Genomic DNA, 17,326 nt, shown 5'->3' with positions numbered 1-17,326 from the left:
GTGACATAAGACACACTTAATCTGACTATGCAAAGAATCTGAAAAAGAGCTAGAGAAAGAACACTGTGTAATTACAGAAAATAATTGCTATAACTTATCTGAACCTCTACCAAGAATGCAAACTTTTCCATGAAGCATTTCCTGTTGTAATTGGACAGAGAACTCCTTTTAAACAGACTGATTTCAAGGTACACTGCCCAATGTTGTTTTGAAACATGATACATTCAGTCAATAGTATAAAAAATCAAACTCTGGAAACTGGAGATACTACTTACATTATAAACCACATTTCCTGTTTTTAACCCCTGTGCCCTAAATCAGTTATCAGTCCTAGTCTCTAGATATAAATAGGTTGAAAAATACTATAAATATCCCACAATGTACTTTTTTTTGGTCAAACTGAAACACTACATAAAAGAACTGTGGGGTATTATTTTTTTAAGTAAATTATCTATTCAATTACACTCTGAAGATATACTGTCAAAATTACCGCCTTTTAACACAAGGTAACCAGAAACTGTGTCAGTGTTGCCAGAGAGCAAGGCCTACATATTCTACAACAAGAATAGCTTTTGTTGGAATAAAGATTTTTAAGTCCCAAGGTTTTTATATTTAGTTTACTCATTCCCAACTTGATGCCTTTTCCTAAATTGGTGTATTCAGGTATATAGGGAATTTTTTAAATGAATATTCAAGGAAAGGATACCTTTCATAAGTAGTTTATGAATGAATCACTCTAGCCTCTACAGTTTTTTATTTTCTTTTTAAGAATCTTTTTTTTGGGGGGGGTTTAATTAATTTGATTTCTTAGCTTTTAAGTGAATAGGAATACTTTCTCCCATAAAAATAGAAAATATTAGCAGCAGTGAAAATAAAAGCAAAATTATTTCATGGGTTATTCTTCCCATTTGTAAGTAATGATTATATTTTTAAGAATTTATTTAGCATTCACAAACTTCACAGATAGCTTTCAAGATTAAATACGTATGGGCAAGAGAATAACAACCTCTCCCATTTCAAAATTAAAGTCTGATGGGTAAAACATTATGATTACATTAACAAACTATTACAGAATATTTTATACATTTAGCATAGACTACTAGTTTCATCTGAAATATGATACACTAAATTTCAGACTTAAAGGTAAAATTTTAATTAACATTAACTGATAAGTCAAATTCATGTTTCAATTTTGTCTTTTTCATTAGAAGTACTTTTTCAACTTCAATTAGAAAAATGAAAGTGATAAGAAAATAGGATGCATTCTATATAAACCGGGAGGTAGTAGCTGTTCAATTTTCAAGATCTCACTTGATCTTTTTGATCGTGTATTGACCATAATTTTGAGTTTTGTTTTTCTTTCTAAATAAGAATGACTTTAATTAAATAAAAACTAATAAGTGTGTCCGAGAGAAGCTGGGCTGACGAATGTGGGTCTGAATGTGACTGAGTCAGCCTCCCGGCTCCCCATCCAAAGTGTGGCCTTTGTTGTGAGACAAGGGCACACAAAGCATGCCCTGCCACTGTCTGGCCCACTGCAGGCTGAGTTCTAGAGTTTAAAAATCTGCCAAATGGAGAAAACAATACCTTATCTCAATGGGATTTTTGGAGGATACAAATCTAATAACGTATATGAAAATAATAAACTAAAACATTTTTATTTAAAAGTGGACCGAGCCCTGGCCGGTTGGCTCAGCGGTAGAGCGTCGGCCTAACGTGCGGAGGACCCGGGTTCGATTCCCGGCCAGGGCACATAGGAGAAGCGCCCATTTGCTTCTCCACCCCTCCGCCACGCCTTCCTCTCTGTCTCTCTCTTCCCCTCCCGCAGCCAAGGCTCCATTGGAGCGGGGATGGCCCGGGCGCTGGGGATGGCTCTGTGGCCTCTGCCCCAGGCGCTAGAGTGGCTCTGGTCGCAACATGGCGACACCCAGGAGGGTCGCAACATGGTCGCAGAGCATCGCCCCCTGGTGGTCAGAGCGTCGCCCCTGGTGGGCGTGCCGGGTGGATCCCGGTCGGGCGCATGCGGGAGTCTGTCTGACTGTCTCTCCCTGTTTCCAGCTTCAGAAAAATGCAAAAAAAAAAAAAAAAAAAAAAAAAAAAAAAAAAGTGGACCGAAATGAAATATCAACAAATTCATCAAGCTTTCAATATAAGCCAAGCAAACTGGTATTTTCTTTTCAATGCTACAAGATTAAAAAGAAACCACAAAAATGGGTCAACACTCCAACTGCATGTTTTCATTCACGCTGTTATGACTTGAATGGTGTCCCTTTCATTCACACAGTTTCTAAAGTGATGTACGATGGGCTGTCACCTGCATTTCTACAGGCACCTAAGAATTTTAGTATTACCTGTCTGAGAAATTTTCTTATCAGGAGAAAAGGTTGACTTAGAATAATTCTCAAATTGGGAAACCATTTATTTATTAATTAAAGCATTCATTTGTTCAAACTGTTAAAAATCTCTTATGCAAAGAGACTTCCTATTGTAGGGAGACTAGAGGTGACTAAGGCATGGTGCTTGTCATTTAGAGATGGTCTAGTAGAGTAGTCCTTAAACTTTTTTTACTATGCAAATATTAGATAAAATAATTTTATGCCCTCTTGACACATATATTTTTGTATGTAAATATATATAAGGTTATAATATATGATATATAATGTCTAACTTATAAAGACATGTACCATTAACATATTACATATATTATAAAAATATAATATATTCAATATATATGTAAACCTATAAAAACAATTTATAAATATATTTACATTATGTATTACATGCATTATAAATTAAAAATCAGAAAAGTGATAAAGAAATAAAAATTATTAGTTTAATTAATATAGTTTATGCTAAAATTTAAAAAAAACTTAAAATACCAGCAGGTTAAGACAACAGCAAATGTACTTTCTGCTCACGAGATATGTCCAGTGGGGGTTGATCAAGAGGTCACTGTGATCAGGCGTCTCAGTTTATGGAGGTTCCACTTTAATGCAAGCTCCCATGAGCACAAAGTAGGGGAGAAAGACCAAGAAAAACCATGGCTTGCAATTCAAGGCGCTGGCTGGGTTATCTACATTGCTTCCACAGGGCCGTGTCTAACCTCAATAGGTACAGCAGTACAACCCTTTCCCAGGGAGAAAAATGGGGACTTTGATGGATGGTAATAGAATCAACTATAATTTTTTAAAGTTAAACATTTAACAGTATGAAAAGTATTTTTGAATTGAAATCACAATGATTTGAAGGTCTGAATCTAGGTTAACTTTACTTGGATATTGGGGTTAGTGACTTTCACAGCTGAAAATACCAGTATTACACCAAGTATTACACAAAAGATATGCATTTGGAAAAGGTATGTAATTAACTATATTTTATGAATTGTGATACTCTGTTGTGAAGATTTTTAAGTTTGCTGATAGGAATTTTCTCCTCTCTCTTAAAAGTAAGTATAACTTACACACACACCTTTCTCCTCTCTCTTAAAAGTAAGTATAACTTACACACATAGCAAAGTATATAAATCTTATGTGAATAGCTTTATTTTTTTATACTTGTATACACCATGTAACCACCACCCCGATCAAGATCTAGCATAGTTATTTCCAGCACCCCAGTAGGTTCTTTGTACTCCTCCCAGGCAATACCCTGACCTGAAATGTAACTCCTATTCTGACCTCTGTCTCCATCAATCAGTGTGCTGGTTTTCATGTAAATGGAATAGTGAACTCATACTGAGGCAGACAGTACAGGGTGGGTCAGAAGTAAACTTGCAGTTGTTAGTATAGAAAATAATACAATAATTAAATAATAGCACAAGAATAAACTCTGTGTTTCGCAGACTCACAATGGTAAACCATCTCACTGGTATTCTTTTGGACCCGGCTTCTAGTCAGTAACATTATGTCTGTGAGAACCATTAATGTGGTTGCATATAGAAGAATTTGGTCATTCTCATTGGTATACAGAATTTTACTATGATTATGCCACAATTTATGTATCTACTTCACTGCTGACAGACACTTGAGTAATTTCCCATTTCTAACTATATCAAATTTTAACTATGAATATTGTTGTCCATGTCTTCTGGTGGACATAACAACTCACTTCTTTTAGGTAATAAACTGAAGTAGAACTGGTTCATTGTAAAAATGCATGTTTATCTCTAGTGGGCACTGCCAGTTTTACAACGGGGAGAGAAAAGCAGGAATGTGTGCCCTATCAACAGCACTGCATTGACATTACTTTATATACAGTCTTGCTGAATATGGACCCATGTGCCCAAAAGTAAAACTTGCTGCAGTGAACACTTGCCATACATATTTCCCTTAGCAAAGAATTAAAAAAAAAAAAAAAAAAGCTATGGCACAAAATCAAAAAAAGAAAAAAGTGGAATATACACCAATTTTTCTTTTCATTAATATACCCAGCCACAGAATACAAAAATATTAATTTCTTTCACATCCATTATATTTAAAGTCTCTGAAGGTGGATTTTTATGATTTCATAAACCTATTATTAAACTCTTTTAATACACAAACTTGCTGGAAGTGATATTCATTCTACATATAATTCTTCAAGTCCTTGTTACTCAAATCATAGGCTGTCACACCATTTGCAATTAGAAATGATGGTAACTTAAAAATGAAAAATGGATTTTCAAATATATCATACTTATGAATTTACTTTAACTCTTAGACATTTTGACTGTATGAAATATTATCAGAAAATAGAAGTAAATTGATCCAAAGGAAAATCTATATCCCAAGTAAATACCCTGTGAAATACAAAGATTTTATTAACATTATCTTAGTTTTCTTTGTTGAAGTGATTGTTCCAACCACTTAAAATCTAGTCCCAAACTGAGTTTTGGATTCAAATTATATCACTGTTAGTTTATTCAATATAGAATTTGCCACATTAATGAACTTGCTGGGAAGTATTAAACTGAGACAGAGAGGAAAGTCCTAGTTTTGTCAACTAAATGGTCCTCCATGGCCTCAGATAACCTTTCTTAGCTTCCTCACCTATTAAGGGAAGGATGTGTCTATTGTGAACTTCCAGGAAATATTCAAGATGTTGTTTCAAAAATATATGCAAGTTTTCCACCGGAAGTTCAGAATAGTGACGAAAATGGCTAATTATTAAGCTGCACTATAAGTTTTTCGGGATGGCTTTTGCTGCTTAGACTTTTAGGTAAAATTTAATGAGAAAGAGATTATAAAAAAGTCAGGGGGTACATAGGGAGGATAAAGACAAAGTATGGAAAGAGTAAAACAAAGTTAAAACAGGAACTTTTTTCATATTTCATATTATACCATTCCCTTCCAATGGCTGATTCCAAGTCCGGAACCAGAAAGCACCAGTGAGCATGGAACACCTCAACAGCCCAGAGAACAAGCGAGCATTACAAGGGTGCATCTTCAGGAGCCAGGAGCCCACTGGGAAAGGTTTCCCCAAACAGAGAGGGTAATTTGATAATTAAAAAATAACAACTATTGACGTCACGGAAATGGCGCCGTGAGCAGCGCATCCGACAGCTCTCCCCTAAATCACAACAAATTTATCAACTAGAAACAGAAAAATTTATCCTCGGAGCATTCCGGAGTTCCACACAAACTGATAGCGAAAGGACTGTTATCACTTGAATCTGAGAGACGAGGGTGTGGAGGAATCTACCACAGGGACGTTCTTTCAAACCGCAAGGAAGTGCGCCTGTGGTGAGTCAGCCCATATACTTGGGAACTGCGAGCAGCCGCGAGCGGCCGACGGGAGCCGCCGCCGCGAGCGGAGCGGCTGCCGCGAACCTCCGCACCATGAGCTGCCGCCCGCCGCGCGCGAGCCACCGCGAGCAGCCGCGCGCGCGCCCGGTCCGGTTGAGCACCACCGCTGACGTTCCCAGCGGCCCGCACACTGCGAGTGGGGGTCGCCAGCCACCGGTGCCCGGAGCGCCCCATTCACGCGCGTGCCTTGGGCATTCCACGCGCCCAGGGCGCCCTGCTGGCCCGCACACCCAGGGGGCTCCATTATCCTGCGCCTGGTGCGGTCCAGCCGCCAGCGGCCGGGCGAGCGGGAGAGGCTTGGGAGATTCTCTCCGTGGACGGGGCACCTCACCCAGCCATTCAAGCTAACAATCAAGCGTTGGGGGAGGGGCGCGCGCAGGCAGCCTAAAATACCTTCGGAAGCACAGCTGCGACCCAATCACTGAAATTAGCTTAACCCATGAAATCTGCGCACCCTCGGTTCTAATTGATAAGATCTCTCTCAATTCAGCGTTCCAAGACAAGAGGCGTGATATTTTTTAGTGCCTCTCGCTAAAGGGGCGGGGGCAACTTCTGATTGATAGAGCCTCCATATTAAGGGATAAATGCTAACAAGAAGGACTTGGCAGATAATAAGGTCTATACTACACTAGTCATAAGCAGAGACTAGTGCCTCTTCTACCCTGCAAAAACAGGCTACAAAGTGTGGAAAGCCTGGGTTGAGAGGTCCAACTAAATGATAGGCGCTGAACAGTCACCTTGACAACAATTGACTCCCACCCCCGCCTGATTACACTGGAGGCCCTGACTGTCAGAGCCTTTCCCAAAGCCTTGCACTGAGTGGGGATAGAGTGGGGATTTCCCAGCTCTTTGAGCCTCTTACTCCCCAGGCAGAAGCAGTTGCAGCCTTATAGCTGGATCACCAGGCTGCTAATTCAGAAAGGGGGGACTAGGAGAGAGAATCCAGGAAAGCAAACTCTCTCATCGTTGGACACTGCAAACGCCAACAAGCCTTTACTTCCAGCAAGACTAAAGCCAATTATATGACATTGCCATAGAATCCCATCAACTGCAAATCCCTACCTAAGAGTGACACAGGGGCAGAGCCTGGGGTACAGAGTCACCAACCAGGAAGAGGGAGAGCAAAAATAATAAAAAACGAGAAAGCCCTACAGGAATTGTCTGACTCCATCAGAAAGAATAACATAAGAATAATAGGTATATCAGAGGGAGAAGAGAAAGAAAATGGAATGGAGAATATACTCAAACAAATAATAGACGAGAACTTCCCAAGCCTGTGGAAGGAACTAAAGCCTCAAATTCAAGAAGCAAACAGAACACCAAGTTTTCTTAACCCCAACAAACCCACTCCAAGGCACATCATAATAAAGATGACACAAACCAATGACAAAGAAAAAATTCTCAAGGCAGCCAGGGAAAAGAAGAGTACAACATATAAAGGAAGGCCTATTAGATTATCATCAGATTTCTCAGCAGAAACTCTACAAGCTAGAAGAGAGTGGACCCCAATATTTAAAGCCCTGAAAGAGAGGAACTTTCAGCCAAGAATACTATACCCATCAAAGCTATCCTTCAAGTATGAAGGAGATATAAAAACATTCACAAATACAGAAAAGATCAGAGAATTTATCAACAGAAAGCCCCCACTCCAGGAAATACTAAAGGGGGTTTTCCAACCAGATTCAAAGAACAAAAGAAAACAACACCACAAGTAACAGCTCCACCAAGAACACAATAAAACCAAACTTAAACTGTGACAACAAAGGAAAAAAAGGGGGGAGAGGATGGAGATTAACAGTAGCAAAGGATGATGAAGTGCAGAAATACTTATAAGATAGGGTACTACAATGAATATGGTAGGTACCCTTTTCATTACTTAATGGTAACCACCCTTAAAAAAACCACCACAAAAACACTTGATTTAAAAAAGGTAGCAACAGAGGAAAGAAGTATGGAACACAAACAAACAAAAACAAATGATAGAAAAACAAAAAAGAAGAATCAAACTAGATACAAAACTAACAGAAAGCAATTTATAAAATGGCAGTAGGGAACCCACAAGTGTCAATAATTACACTAAATGTAAATGGATTAAACTTACCAATAAAAAGACACAGAGTAGCAGAATGGATTAAAAAAGAAAATCCAACTATATGCTGCCTACAAGAAACACATCTAAGCAACAAGGATAAAAACAAATTCAAAGTGAAAGGCTGGAAAACAATACTCCAAGCAAACAACACCCAAAAAAAAGCAGGCGTAGCAATACTCATATCTAATAATGCTGACTACAAGACAGAAAAAGTACTCAGAGACAAAAATGGTCATTTCATAATGATTAAGGGGAAGTTGAATCAAGAAGACATAACAATCCTTAATATATATGCACCAAACCAAGGAGCACCAAAATATATAAGACAGCTACTTATTGACCTTAAAACAAAAACTAACAAAAATACAATCATACTTGGAGACCTCAATACACCGCTGACGGCTCTAGATCGGTCATCCAAACAGAGAATCAATAAAGATATAGTGGCCTTAAACGAAATACTAGAACACCTGGATATGATAGACATCTACAGGACACTTCATCCCAAAGCGACAGAGTATACATTTTTCTCTAGTGTACATGGAACATTCTCAAGAATTGACCATATGTTGGGCCACAAAGACAATATCAGCAAATTTAGAAAAATTGAAATTGTACCAAGCATATTTTCTGATCATAAAGCCTTGAAACTAGAATTCAACTGCAAAAAAGAGGGGGAAAAACCCACAAAAATGTGGAAACTAAACAACATACTTCTAAAAAATGAATGGGTCAAAGAAGAAATAAGCGCAGAAATCAAAAGATATATACAGACAAATGAAAATGAAAATACGACATATCAGAATCTCTGGGATGCAGCAAAAGCAGTAATAAGAGGAAAGTTCATATCACTTCAGGCCTATATGAACAAACAAGAGAGAGCCAAAGTAAACCACTTAACTTCACACCTTAAGGAACTAGAAAAAGAAGAACAAAGACAACCCAAAACCAGCCGAAGAAAGGAGATAATAAAAATCAGAGCAGAAATAAATGAAATAGAGAACAGAAAAACTATAGAAAAAATCAATAAAACAAGGAGCTGGTTCTTTGAAAAGATCAACAAAATTGACAAACCCTTGGCAAGACTCACCAAGGAAAAAAGACACAGGACTCAAATAAATAAAATCCAAAATGAAAGAGGAGAGATCACCACAAACATCATAGATATACAAAGAATTATTGTAGAATACTATGAAAAATTATATGCCACCAAATACAACAATCTAGAAGAAATGGATAAATTCCTAGAACAATACAACCTTCCTAGACTGAGTCATGAAGAAGCAGAAAGCCTAAACAGACCAGTCAGCAGGGAGGAAATAGAAAAAACTATTAAAAATCTCCCCAAAAATAAAAGTCCAGGCCCAGACGGTTATACTAGTGAATTCTATCAAACATTCAAAGAAGACTTGGTTCCTATTCTACTCAAAGTCTTCCAAAAAATTGAAGAAGAAGCAATACTTCCAAACACATTTTATGAGGCCAACATAACCCTCATACCAAAACCTGGCAAGGATAGCACAAAGAAAGAAAACTACAGACCAATATCTCTAATGAATACAGATGCTAAAATACTAAACAAAATACTGGCAAACCGAATACAACAACATATTAAAAAAATAATACATCATGATCAAGTGGGATTCATCCCAGAATCTCAAGGATGGTTCAACATACGCAAAACGGTTAACGTAATACACCATATCAACAAAACAAAGAACAAAAACCACATGATCTTATCAATAGATGCAGAAAAGGCTTTTGATAAAATACAACACAATTTTATGTTTAACACTCTCAACAAAATGGGTATAGAAGGAAAATATCTCAACATGATAAAGGCCACATATGATAAACCATCAGCCAACATCCTATTAAACGGCATAAAACTGAGGACTTTCTACCTTAAATCAGGAACAAGACAGGGTTGTCCACTCTCTCCACTCTTATTCAACGTGGTGCTAGAAGTTCTGGCCAGAGCAATCAGACAAGACAAAGAAATAAAAGGCATCCATATCGGAAAAGAAGAAGTAAAGCTATCACTTTTTGCTGATGATATGATCCTATACATCAAAAACCCGAAGGACTCCACAAAAAGATTATTAGAAACAATAAACCAATACAGTAAGGTCGCAGGATACAAAATTAACATACAAAAGTCCATAGCCTTTCTATATGCCAACAATGAAATATTAGAAAACGAACTCAAAAAAATAATCCCCTTCACGATTGCAACAAAAAAAATAAAATACCTAGGAATAAACATAACAAAGAACGTAAAGGACCTATATAATGAAAATTACAAAGCATTGTTAAGGGAAATCGAAAAAGATACAATGAGATGGAAAAATATTCCTTGTTCTTGGATAGGAAGAATAAATATAATCAAAATGGCCATATTACCCAAAGCAATATACAAATTTAATGCAATTCCCATCAAAATCCCTATGAGATTTTTTAAAGAAATGGAACAAAAAATCATCAGATTTATATGGAACTATAAAAAACCCCGAATAGCCAAAACAATCCTAAGGAAAAAGAATGAAGCTGGGGGCATTACAATACCTGACTTTAAACTATATTATAGGGCCACGATAATCAAAACAGCATGGTATTGGCAAAAAAATAGACACTCAGACCAATGGAACAGAATAGAAAGCCCAGAAATAAAACCACATATATATGGTCAAATAATCTTTGATAAAGGGGCCAACAACACACAATGGAGAAAAGAAAGCCTCTTCAACAAATGGTGTTGGGAAAACTGGAAAGCCACATGCAAAAGAATGAAACTCGACTACAGCCTGTCCCCGTGTACTAAAATTAATTCAAAATGGATCAAAGACCTAAATATAAGACCTGAAACAATAAAGTACATAGAAGAAGACATAGGTACTAAAATCATGGACCTGGGTTTTAAAGAACATTTTATGAACTTGACTCCAATGGCAAGAGAAGTGAAGGCAAAGATAAATGAATGGGACTACATCAGAATTAAAAGTTTTTGCTCAGCAAGAGAAACTGATATCAAAATAAACAGACAGCCAACTATATGGGAACTGATATTTTCAAACGACAGCTCAGATAAGGGCCTAATATCCAAAATTTACAAAGAACTCAGAAAACTCAACAACAAACAAACAAGCAATCCAATAAAAAAATGGGAAGAGGACATGAACAGACACTTCTCCCAGGAAGAGATACAAATGGCCAACAGATATATGAAAAGATGCTCAGCTTCATTAGTTATTAGAGAAATGCAAATCAAAACTACAATGAGATACCACCTCACCCCTGTTAGATTAGCTATTATCAACAAGACGGGTAATAGCAAATGTTGGAGAGGCTGTGGAGAAAAAGGAACCCTCATTCACTGTTGGTGGGACTGTAAAGTAGTACAACCATTATGGAGGAAAGTATGGTGGTTCCTCAAAAAACTGCAAATAGAACTACCTTATGACCCAGCAATCCCTCTACTGGGTATATACCCCAAAACCTCAGAAACATTGATACGTGAAGACACATGTAGCCCCATGTTCATTGCAGCACTGTTCACAGTGGCCAAGACATGGAAACAACCAAAAAGCCCTTCAATAGAAGACTGGATAAAGAAGATGTGGCACATATACACTATGGAATACTACTCAGCCATAAGAAATGATGACATCAGATCATTTACAGCAAAATGGTGGGATCTTGATAACATTATAAGGAGTGAAATAAGTAAATCAGAAAAAAACAAGAACTACATGATTCCATACATTGGTGGAACATAAAAATGAGACTAAGAGACATGGACAAGAGTGTGGTGGTTACCAAGGGTGGGGGGGGGCGGACATGGGAGGGAGGGAGGGAGGGAGAGAGTTAGGGGGAGGGGGAGGGGCACAGAGAACTAGATGGAGGGTGACGGAGGACAATCTGACTTTGAGCGAGGGGTTTGCAACATAATTTGATGACAAAATAACCTAGACATGTTTTCTTTGAATATATGTACCCTGATTTATTAATGTCATCCCATTACCATTAATAAAAATTTATAAAAAATAAAATAAAAAAATAACAACTATTAAAAAAAATAACTACTATCATAAATTGAAACTCATTAAGTATGCTCAAACCATAAGTTAATAAAGATAAAAAAATCTGATAGATCACCTATATAAAAATATGAAACAACCAATTCATTCTGAAAACTGCTAAATAATCAGGCATTTATTCTGCCTTTCTTGTAGGAACTGTATTCAGAGTAACCAAATAATTGGTGAAATGTCTTATTTTTTAAATTTAGTGTTACTTAACAATCATTAGTTTGCAATCTCTAAAAAGGAATAGATCATGACAACAATTACATATGGTATTAAAACAATATTAGATGAAAGGTTATGATAAACTTTTTAAGGGTAGATGAATCTGACACCCACCCACTTTTTTTTTGTCTTTTTCTTAAGTTAGAAGTGGGAGGCAGTCAGACTCCCACATGTGCCCAACCAGAATTCCAGGCATGCCCACCAGGGGGCGATGCTCTGCCAGCTCTGTTGCAACTGGAGCCATTTAATAGCCCGGGCCAACTTTGCTCCAGTGGAGCCTTGGCTGCCGGAGGGGAAGAGAGAGACAAAGAGAAAGGAGAGGGGTTTGGGTGGAGAAGCAGTGGGTGCTTTTCCTATGTGCCCTGGCTGGGAATCAGACCCGGGACTTCTACACACCAGGCCAATGCTCTACCGCTGAGCTAATGGGCTGATACCACTTTATCCAATTTTAATCTTAACATCCAAAAAGATAGACTGTACCTCCTGGTGGAAGTAAAAAAAAAATTAAATCAGAATGAAACCCAAAAACTGATAAACTTCTTTATTAATCACACATTTATAGGAAACACAAGGGACAGAGGAATATGTTAAATGACCCTATGAAAAAGCAATCTCAAAAGTCTAGAAAGTAGGAATATCTATAAAAAAATAAGCTGACCGGCCAGGGCACACAGGAGAGGTGCCCATCTGCTTCTCCACCCTTCCCCCTCTCCTTCCTCTCTGTCTCTCTCTTCCCCTCCCGCAGCCGAGGCTCCATTGGAGCAAAGATGGCCCGGGCGCTGGGGATGGCTCCTTGGCCTCTGCCCCAGGCGCTGGAGTGGCTCTGGTCACAACAGAGTGACGCCCGGAAGGGGCAGAGCATCGCCCCCTGGTGGGCAGAGCGTTGCCCCCTGGTGGGCATGCCGGGTGGATCCTGGTCGGGCGCATGCGGGAGTCTGTCTGACTGTCTCTCCCCGTTTCCAGCTTCAGAAAAAAAAAATACAAAAAATAAATAAATAAGCTGATTTATTCAACAAATAAGCTGAAGAGGTGATTCTAGAGAGTAAAATAATAAGAGACATATCAGCCAAAAGCTACATGCAGACTTTGGTTAAATCCTAAGTTGAATAAACTGTCTAAAAAGCTCTTATGACAATTTTGAATATTGACTGGATATTTGATGAAATTAAGGAATTGATGCTAATTTTTTCCAGATCTAATCAAGGTATTGTGGATATTATTATTTTTTAAGCTAAGCCCTTATCTGATCTGTGTATGGGTGATTTACTTCAAAATAATATATCCCAGAGGTAGTGGGGAGGAGGGGATACAGATAAAACAAGATTGGTTATGAGCTCATAATTGTTGAAGCTTGCCAATAGGTCAGTCAGGTTTTGTTTTACTATTGTATTTTGATAAGTTTAAAAATCTTCAAAATAAAAAGTTTAAAAATGACTTCAACTGTTTATTTGCACAATAGTACATTAGTTTACCCTGGTGCCAAATAGCATAGTTTACAGATAACAATTTAATACATAATAAAATAAATACTTTAACAGATAAGGCATGCGATGAAGAAAATATGTAGGCCATGGGTCATCTCAAAGTTAATAAATTTCACATTGAAGACCCACTAGAGCCAAAATTTAGCTTTATTGAAAAATGCTTGGCAGACAAATGATAACCAAATGTGAAAGCATTGTATAAATCATTTTACAGCACTGACTCTAATACACTGAACTGCTTATAAAAAAGAAAAAAAATGGGGGAAAAAACTAAGCTAAATAATGAAATTGATTTTTAAAAAGATGACTATGATGATGCTCTTTTAGAAAATCTAAAATTGCTTTTCTCTTAAAAATAAAGTTAATTAAAATCTACTTCATAATACTTTTTAAGTGAAATACAAAATGTCCAAGAAATTAATAAAAACTATTTTATCAGAGTTAAGTAAAGGAAAAATTATTGACTCAGACTTCTCTCTTCAAAAAGATGCAGTTCACTCAGATGGCACCTGCCACTGCCAAGCTACTCAATGACCAGAATGAAGAAGACCTGTGGAAGACGGGGCATCAGAGAACAGCCACGTCATTGTTTACCACTCACATTCCAATTTCAGAGAACAGAATTTTAAGTGTCCAACAAATAGCACCAGAAATATGTTCACAAAATTCTGCATGGCTCAAAGAGTCTTCAGAATAATTTTGAAAAGGTGAAGTTACATTTAAGAGATATTGGGTGTTGCCTGTATTCCATAATAACCTAATCATTTCTAAATGGGTAGCTCGCATATCACAACTGCTATCCTATTTAATCACCAAAGTTCTCTTCTTTGACATGAATGGATTAAAAAAAGATTATTCAATCTGACATTCTGTTGAAAATATCTATTACTCCTAAAAACTAAACTGTGTCTTGGTATTTTAGTTGATGTTTGTTTTTTCCTACCACCTCTGGCTGGAGTAACTTATGCCAAAATGTTTCTCATTAATCAGTGCACTGGATGAATAAATCTTTGTGTGTGTGTGAGAGAGAGAGAGAGAGAGAGATAGAGACAGACAGAGAGAGGGACAGATAGGGACAGACAGATAGGAAGGGAGAGAGTTGAGAGGCATCAATTCTTCATTGCGGCATCTTAGTTGTTCACTGATTGCTTTCTCATATATGCCTTGACTGGGGGGCTACAGCAGACCGAGTGACCCTTTGCTCAAGCCAGCAACCTTGAGCTCAAGCTGGTGAGCCCTGTTCAAACCAGATGAGCCCACACTCAAGCCGGTGATCTCAGGGTTTTGAACCTGAGTCCTCCATGTCCCAGTCCGATGCTCTGTCCACTGTGCCACCACCTGTTCAGGCTGGATGAATAAATCTATTGCCAAAAGCTTACTATAAAATGTTAGGCACCATTTAGGAGAAAATGTGAAATAGTGATAGTCTGAGAAAAAATGTCAAGGACCTAGAGAAAGAGAGGAGAGTTGATGGCACATGGCCACTAAGAGAGCAGTAGTGCTGGAATCAGGAAGCAGGTGCAATTAGTCCTGGACAGGCCGAGAAAGGAACGATGGGTACTCATGCAGCTGAAGTCACACGCAGAACTGAGAGGGAACCAGAAGTGAGGGAGGTACTGATTGTTGGATCCATCATCCAGAAAACTGGAAGTTGGTTGTAGAGTGAAAAACACTTCAGAGCCAAGATAAAATTCTACATATTTTCTTTATAACTGATCCTTAAACTGTTGGCAGAGGTAGTTTACTTATAATAGAAATTAATATTTAGGTTCTGAAGCACAGACATTAGTCCATGTTTTAGTTTGGTTGAGTGGATTGTTACATCCACCGGGTACGAGAACAAATGTCGGAGACTTTTAGGAGTTTAGATGTTACTTTATTGGCCAGTTTAACCTGTGCAGGGGCGAACTCCCAAGATGTCCGGAGACACCGTACTCACAAGGAGCTGCAAACAAGAGTTGCGCCTGGCGCTTACAACTAGGTCCTTAAATATCCTAAGTGAGCAAGCATTATACAGAAGCAGATGTGGCAGTTAGCTATTCGCTAGGGAGGTCGCATGTAGCATAACAACAGGGGCCGGAGCATAGCAACAGGGGCCAGGTTTAGCTTAGTGGTGAATTTCAAACATAAACTTCTGATAAGGGTCTCTGACCTTCTTTGTTCTCAGCCTCACAGGGGCCCTATCAGCACTCTCTGTTCCTGCTCCTTCAATAGTTATATTCTGGCAGCCACAGCACTTCAGCACTCCCTGTTCCTGCTCCTTCAATAGTTACACTCTGGCAGCCACAGCACACCTCCCTGAATCTAACATGGATGAATTTATTAAATTCCTAAGCATGGGAGTTTGATCTCTTTCTTCTTTCCTCTCTACCCTAGAGTAGTGTGAGGCAGGAAACCAGACAGATAAATGTGCTCTGCAGTATTGGCCTTTCCCTTTGGTGGCCTGTTTCAAGGTGAAGGCTGGAGGTTAGGAAGCTACCTGGCTCTTACATCTAGACCACATTCTCCAATATCAGCTTTCTCACCTGCGGACTCTACTGTTTATTCTTCAACTGGTTTGAACCCTTGACAGAGAAGAAGGCTGTTAATTCATTAATTCCCCATTATATTCAAATAGTATTTTCTTGCTTTCCTTCTGTTTAGGTTGCGATACTGATGGGATGAGAGTCATTTTGTTGGCTCTTCTCAGATAGTGAACATGACTACTAATCAATAAGAATGATCCAGAAAGCATTATAGCAACAGCCTACATAGACCCTGTATCAGACCCGAAAATGCATTTTAGTAAATTCCTCAAAATTTTTCAGAAAAAGATGTTCCTATGGATGGTTAAGGTTAAACAACTAAACATTTAAATAGGAGGTACTGATTTAACAATAGAAATGGCAAGCATCCTGTTTACCACTTCACACTTCAGCAGAAGGAAGTGCACTAGCTCCATGAAATACAACAATTTAGTTAAAAATCACAAAACAGTATTAGATGAAAGTGCTGGAAAAAGTAAAACTATACAAAACTAATCAAGACACTCTTTGCATGGCAGTGGAAATATATTTTTCTTAGGTAAATGAAAAAAAAAGATAATTTAAAAGAAAATAACATGATTTATAGTCAAACAGCACAGAAGTTGTTTTTCACATTCCACCTCCCCAACAAAACATTTAATTTTAAAGGGGGCACCTCAAGGGGCCCAGGAAGATACAGTTTTTAAAAATAAAAACTAAGAGAATACAGATCTATTTCAGCATTTACCATTTTTTCACCAAAACACCAGTCTTCACACACTACACATTTGATATCACAAAGATAATACTGAAGCTGTTAGTCATTCTCCTGCAGGTCAATATTCTTTGCTAAAAGTAATATAATAATCTTACTCCTACACATTTTCCTTCTATCCTTCACTTTTTCAGCATCAATAATTAGGTCTTACGTAGAAATGACCATATTTCTTAACTAAATTTTTTGATATTGGTCAAAAAGTCATTGCATAAAATTGCTGAAGTCTGTTATATCTATGCAATAAAGAAATACTGCAGGAAGTAAGTACGCATTATTAAAAATGATCAAATACTGGCCCTGGCCAGTTGGCTCAGTGGTAGTGTGTTAGCCTGGTGTGTGGAAGTCCTGGGTTCAATTCCTGGTAAAGGCACACAGGAG

General features: G+C 38.0%; 1 protein-coding gene and 1 non-coding gene across 6 annotated transcripts in view; one reads left to right on the top strand and one right to left on the bottom strand.

Annotated features, from left to right (window-relative positions):
- The window catches only part of EXOC2 (exocyst complex component 2), a 191,481-nt gene that overhangs the window by 24,210 nt on the left and 149,945 nt on the right, over positions 1–17,326 (bottom strand). The window lies entirely within an intron of this gene.
- Positions 1,677–1,752, top strand: TRNAV-AAC (transfer RNA valine (anticodon AAC)). The gene has a single exon. It is a non-coding gene; the product is annotated as a tRNA-Val (tRNA).

Source organism: Saccopteryx bilineata, chromosome 3, assembly GCF_036850765.1.
Source record: "Saccopteryx bilineata isolate mSacBil1 chromosome 3, mSacBil1_pri_phased_curated, whole genome shotgun sequence".
Lineage (NCBI taxonomy): Eukaryota > Metazoa > Chordata > Mammalia > Chiroptera > Emballonuridae > Saccopteryx > Saccopteryx bilineata.
This window is presented reverse-complemented; position numbering and strand designations above follow the sequence as displayed.